This window comes from Harmonia axyridis, chromosome 4 (genome assembly GCF_914767665.1).
Source record: "Harmonia axyridis chromosome 4, icHarAxyr1.1, whole genome shotgun sequence".
NCBI lineage: Eukaryota > Metazoa > Arthropoda > Insecta > Coleoptera > Coccinellidae > Harmonia > Harmonia axyridis.
The window spans coordinates 40,876,828-40,884,022 of NC_059504.1; positions in this window are offsets into that span (position 1 = coordinate 40,876,828).

Here is a 7,195-nt window from a genome sequence, read left to right on the forward strand (position 1 = left end):
ACTTGTTATGAAATCATTGTTAGAATTAGAAACGATACTGTTCCTAAAATATATATGCTAGCTGATTTTATTCGTAATGATGTCTGGAGAAGTACATTTTGAGCGCTTAGTATCATAAAGAAAATTTCAAAAGTCATAAAGAAATTAAGATGAAAAAAAGGTATCTGGATTTTTGCCGAAATATGGAAAATTATTAATATTTCAGAAATCTGACAAAAAATTCTCAAAAAAAAAAATTTCTTTTGAAAAACTCCCTATTCCCGAAACTCTATCTACAATATTTACCATTTAAATTTAACCCTGAAAATAGGCAATTCTTGATTAAGAAAATTTTCTCGTACTTCCTTCATTAATATTAACTTGAAAAAATTTATAGTAAAAATTTTTCGCTTCGTGAAGCCATTCTTGTATACATACCTCCTTGAAAATTTCATGTCATAAAAGTTTAAGAAATTGCAATATTTTTTTTAAATAATCTTTTTCGTTAACTCAACTCTCTTGATTTATTGCCCTAGAGAAAGAGAACAATATACATCTCTTTCAACTCGAAGAGTTGAACGTTAAATCGTTATTCCAAATTTGAATTTAAAGCAAAGAATTGTGAAAAATATTGAGAATTTTTCTACCTGAAGTAAAAGAAATATTACCAATTCAAAAGATGATTGAATCGAATATTACTTATCTTCACCTATAGCCAATAAGAGTATTGCTGATTCCTATAAGCAATTATTTATATGTATATTATATTTCCTTGAGAACAATGTCAGAAAGGAGTATGGTCTAAAATTTCTCAATTTTCCTGATTCACATGGTAGAAGTTCATCCAAATATATGCCATATTTTATTCCATCATTGAATTAGGCAAATCGAAATGATAAATATAAAAAAGTATGTAAATTTCATTCTATTCAGTTCATAAAACGTATAAAAAAATATCATGTCTTTATATCTTTCAATCAGATGATTTTGACATTTGACCATCTCAGTGTAATAAATCACCTATTTTATTGCTTTTAGGTTCTTGACAGATTGCCCTCAGTAGCATCTCTGTTCGAATCAAGAGAAATCATATATTCTTCTCTCTGTAATGCTTTCTCCTCTACGAGCTTCTGAAAAATCACGTGACACTAGGTCCATGGATATTAGGTCTATGTGTATGACTCACTGATGACGAATCCGTCCTCAACTTCGATTCTGGTCAGTCCTATTTATGACAACTAGATGGATTTATGAGGTTATGAAAATAGTTTTATGATATGCAGCCCTTTCTCACTATCTATAAATCAAACTAAAACCTTATGAAACGTCAAATTTCAATTTTGCAGACACATATCAATCAGTAAAGTATTACTTTTCCTGCCTACGCAGCAAAGTAAGTACTTTCATGCTTAGGCATCATCAGAAATGATTAATGGGAAAAAAAAAATTCAAACTACAATTATTATGGACATATACATTTCCATGACAACCAACCATACGAACAATTGCAATTTGTATGAAATTTCATTTCAATTTATCACTACAAAAAAAATTAAAAGATCAATACTTATACATGGCCGAGCGAGTTTATCCGATTTGAAAAAATTATTAAATATTGAACTTAGATGAGCTGAATATATCTGTAAAAACCCCAAGTGTTCCGATAGACAGAACAAAATACAATCTTTTTTTTCTATTCTGTTACTCTTTTCTTATTGCCTTCACTAATTTTTTTACGTGTCAAATGTCAAATAATCATTTTGAATTTCAGTAGAATATCAGAAATTCTCATCCAAATAAACAAACCGACAACAATAACCTAATAAATCACATGTCTTATATTCCTATACCCACTTTTGTGGTCTCCAAAGGCGCATAAAATGAGAACTCAAAAGCTTCTCGAATTTTTCATTCTAGAAATCTCAATATGCACTATTTATGATTTTCTCTGTGAAATCATACACTCAGAGATAATCATATATTTTTTTCTATTATCCATATTCGATATACGTCCATGACAGTGGTTCATTGTCATTTCTGTATTCACAATATTTACAGTAATTATCTTATTTAGTAATATATAACTAAACAAATATAACAAATTTTCCTTCTTTTGAAGAAGTTTTCCAAAGAATTTTGCTTACTCATAATAAGATTGTGATATATAAGGTTGTTACATATAATGGATATTCCTTCTGGGGGGTATATATCCCCCTTCTCCCCCCCCCACTAGGATACGCCACTGTATCTTAACTGAACTGAATTTCTAAAGTTTACAGAAACACAAATTTACTCTTTGCTGGGCTTCATCGAGAGTTGAGATTTTATTAGGGGCAATAAATACCAAACAGGCGGTTCTTCAACTTGAATGGGTGTGCCAGGTACAAATCTACCAAAAATTTTCGGGTAGCTCCATCTAGCGGAATTGCAGTTTCAGCGCAAAGTAGTCTACAACCTTAAGGGTAGAATAAGTGTACAAAATATTCGAGTAATACAGATAAGTTAAGAAATAACTATTCATTGCAGGATATAAGCTACAACAAAATACAGTGGCGACGCTAGGGGGGGTCCTACGGGGGCCCGACCCCCCCCTAAAAATCTGCTGGCCGCCTCTAAAATTTGACATGATAAGGCTAAAAGATTAACAGAACTATAATTTAGATTTTCTTTGGACCACCCAAAAAAAATCCGGCCCCCTCTTGACCAGCCCTATTTTTGAAAGCTGGCGTCGCCACTGTATGATAGCCTAAGGTATAGCCAAGTGCCGTCTTCCCGTTTCCTTCTTCTAGGCCTCCCTATCCAATGCATCTTCCTCTCTTAAGTTCCGAGCTATCATCGTTTCCTTCATGAACCCATTCCAGGATCTTCTTGGTCTGCCCCTCTTTCTGCTGCCAGGAGGAGTCCACTCAAAGACTCTTTTAGAAATAACTGCACATCACACTGAGTTTTTTCTTTCACATCTTAAATTCACATTCAAGGGTTATTTCGTTGGTTGTTTCCTAATTCATTTCATATAATTTCGTCAATTTCATAAATGAGTCGAAGAGTTATTACTTCGATCAATTTAACCTGTAAATGATGATAACATATTATCTGTTCCTCATTCGGAAATTTTGAAGCCAGATGTTCCTATTGCATCGGAACCTTTCCGATTAGCATAATCGCAATTTTTTATGATAGAGCAATAGTAGTATTCGTCGTCAACGTATACTACTTCCTAATCCTAAGTGGTGGCAATAAAATTAGATCTTTCAAAAGAAACCCTCAAGAATTTCTGTCTATATTTAAGTTGCCGAACGAAGTAATTTATTATGCTGGTTTGAAAATTATGAACTTAAATCCATTAGGGATATAATTTGGGGTGTGGGATGTTTTGAAGCCCAAAGCACTCCCTAGCTGCGCTAATGACAATAGGTATATCATAGTTCAAAGTACGGTGTGTTATCAATAAACACGTCTATGTGCGCTTAGGCAGAACAGTAAAAACATGTTAAAAATTATTAGCTTGGCTTTGGTTAATTTTTGAATGGAAACAGATCGATTGCCTTTGTTCCAGTATAATGAAATTGTCCACTGAACCATCGAGTCTATGTACTCCTCTAATGGATTATTAAATTTTCATTCGATTTTCTAGGAACGTTTGTGTTGACATTTGCATCGAAAGCTGAACTGGCAAGTACTAGAACGGCTTTTGATTTTCACTCTTTGCTAATTGCCTCAAGATATAAATAATTTATACGTTTTGGAAATATTCCTCATAAATATCTCGCTTGAAAAATACTATCGTAAAATTCATTCAGGAAGAAATGAAAAGTTACATTGTACTTGTACTGAATGAAAATCAGCTGTCCCACTACCGGTCTTACCTTTGGGTTCTGAAGGAGTCTTTGGTTGTGCTCTCGAGATTGGTTGTTGCGAAAAGAGTCCATCTTTAAGGTCTTGAATGTTGAGACTTTATCTTCACGTGGCCTAAAAGACAAAAGTCTAGAGGTGTTAAATTACAAGATCTCAGTAGTCAATTGTGATTACAAAACAAAATAACCTCCAATCTTCCTCTTCACCAAAAGTACACGACATTTATATAAGAAATAAATCTGAAATCAAAAAAGAAAAGAACCAGAAAGAAGAATCTGAAACTAAATAGATAGCTTGAAAACCAGTATGAAATTCATAAATTGGGCAAGTATTCACCAAATGGTCAATGGTTTCTCTTACACCACTCCCACATAGTGGGCTTTCAATAGAATGGCATTTGAAGAGCATACTACTCCAACGACCATGACCAGTCCTGAATTGATTTAAAATCACCAAATTTTTCTAGGGAGATTGAAACCTGGAACTTTCTCTGAAAGAACAACGATTAGACTTTTGTTGAAAACATTACAAGAATTCCATTTCGAACGCCGAATTTCCTTATCCACTTTCATTATTTTAGATTGAAGGAAATTATTAATCCATGAAGGTTTGCGTGACTTTAATGTGTCAGTTCTGTAGTATCTGGGAGCTAAGATACAATTGGAAATAAGTTCGGGTATAAATGAAATATATCCCAAGATTTCTTGACTGCAACTTGTCTACGACTATGAGGCGGAATTATATGTGATATATGTGACTGGTAACCAATGTAAAGGTGTAGACCCACTGATAATTCTCATAGAAACGTTAAGCTGTGCATCAATTTTATGAACATGAGCACTATTGAACCAAACAGGACAAAAATATTCAGCAGCAGAAAAAACCATGACCAAAGTTGCCGTACAAAGGGTGCTGACATCAGCACCCCATGAAGAACCATCTAATTTTTGAAGAATATTATTTCTCGACTTGAATTTCATACGCAAAAAAAAATCATTTATCGTAACCTTATTCTCAAGATTGGCCTGGGTTTTCGTCAACAACTTCGAGCTACAGTAGCAATATTCTAATTCTAGAAGAACGCATACGGTTTTGATCATCATTTCCACTACTGCCGGAGGAGAAGGAGTTTCGCGTGGCAGCAAATTTTCGCCATTTTGCTGTAATTTTTATCAATTTCAATGCGTTGTCGAAGCGCGTATCCTTTTTTTTTAGTAATGACGCAATTTTCAATTGTCAAATCATAAAAGATGACAACTGCCCAGATAGCGGGCCACTAAAAATGAAACCTTTTATTGGAAAACCCTATACAAAAAAAAAAATTGAATGATTTTTGGAATCCCCATCGTTCTCAATTTATTTTTATTGGATTCTCTCAATTCCAAAATTCTCACTCTGAAAATCCCAGGGGAGGCTAAAATTTTTATCCCTAAAATGATTCCAAAGATATATAATTGAAAAAAATTAATCAAAAGTGCCCCAAAGCTTTCAACTCATAGTCCTCTTCGAATTCATAATGAAACACTGATTGGAATATCCGAGCAACAGTTCTCTCTTCAAAATGGCTCACCCGGTTTTCGACCATCAAGTGGAGATGAGAAGAGCAAATTTATGAGTAATTGCGTCCGAATGAGAAGCCATACATTAAGACACTCATAATGGCATCTGTTCGAGAGAGAGAATGGCCGAGACTTCTCTAATGGGTATTGCAAACGTGGTCTTACTCTGGCCCCACTTATCTCCTTGTTTATGCATGAGTTCTCGCCAGAACAAGCTGTACGTAAGCGCTGCAATTAGATCAGAGGATGGAGAAACTGCAAACCCAAGTTTTGTGTGGACTTCCCACGTGTCGGGGTTGTTGCTAGACCTTGTTTAGGAAACTTTCTTTCTCTTATCGACTCTGGAATAAAAAAAAAATGGATTTTGAATAGAAGGTTTCATATTGAAATAAAAAAGAGTATATTTTAGGATAAATCTATGAAAGTTCATTTCATCGCGAAGAAAAAAAAAAGGAGTCATCGTTAGGGTTGTAGAACTATGTCCTCATAAAATTTGCCATGATCAATTCGTATATTATGTCTTCGATAACTTTCATGATTGTGGGCCAGAGACATTGACATAGACCTTATCTTTTACGTAACCCCAAAGATCTAGATGGCTAATTCTAATCAGCTTTTTGTGAAATGACAAGGCCAGGATTGTGATTGTGTCGGTGCTTATGCAGCAAGTAGAGCCGTCTTGTTGAACCTATTTCACATCAATATCTTTCAATTCCAGGCATAAAAAATATTAATCATAGCTTGGTAGCGCAATCCATTCTCCATAGCAAATGCACCAACCTCATTTTCGGATTAGTGAGGCCAATCACACCACCAGTCCAAAAACCGCTCCATTGATATTAATTTTGGAGAAACAGACGTTGCTATCAGATGCGTGCGTTTTGAATTGGTGTCGGAAATATACCCCCCTCCAAAATAAAGGTAATTTTTCTTCATTTATGAATCGCAATCGCTACTTAACTATCGTTTACTGCTCGCCGCTATATTTTTTCTTGCTAATCTTCACGCATAGATTCTTTTCTTTTCCCAACTGCATTTTACGGTGTATGATAAATTGATCAGTGAAAGTGCTGTGCTGTGCACTAAGGATTGGACAATACGGAATCAAGGAATGCCCAACTCTTTTTAACAGTAGTAGCCAAATCATCAAGACAAAGTTTTTGGTAGCAAAGCGCTTATACAGTCCACTCATCTCTACCAGCTTAAAACTATCGTTTTAGCTAACATTTTGGGATGGAGATGCATTTCAACAATCGTTCTTGAATTTTTTGAGTCCCAAATAAGACAATTCTGCTTATTAGCGTAGCCTGACGTGAAAATGGGCCTCGTCACTGAAAATGATTTATCGATGAAAATCATTTTAACGTTTTTCAAGGACCCAATCGGCGCAGATAATTTGTGGCTGGTGATCGACCAGCTTGAATTCTTTTATTCACTTAATTTCAATTCCAAGATTTGAGACCTTATATTAAAATGCGATGAAATATGGAATGCCTTATTCTACGAGCCTTACGATACTCCACATCACTAACTTGACCCAACAGCTCAAATTTTTTCACAAGGTTTCACTATTACCGGCGCAGATGTTCCCTCACGCGTCACTTTTACCTAAAAATGAGTAATTAGTCCACTTTCACCTTTTTTTTAATACAGGGAATTCCACCTATTGGACAGCCCACCCACTGAACCCGTTGAGAAAGGTTCCAAGAACGCCTACCTTCCTCTTACTAGTACAGCCTCAGTGCGACCGGCTCATCAAGGGTTTGATAATCTACGGCGGAATGCCCATCTTTGTGTGTGGC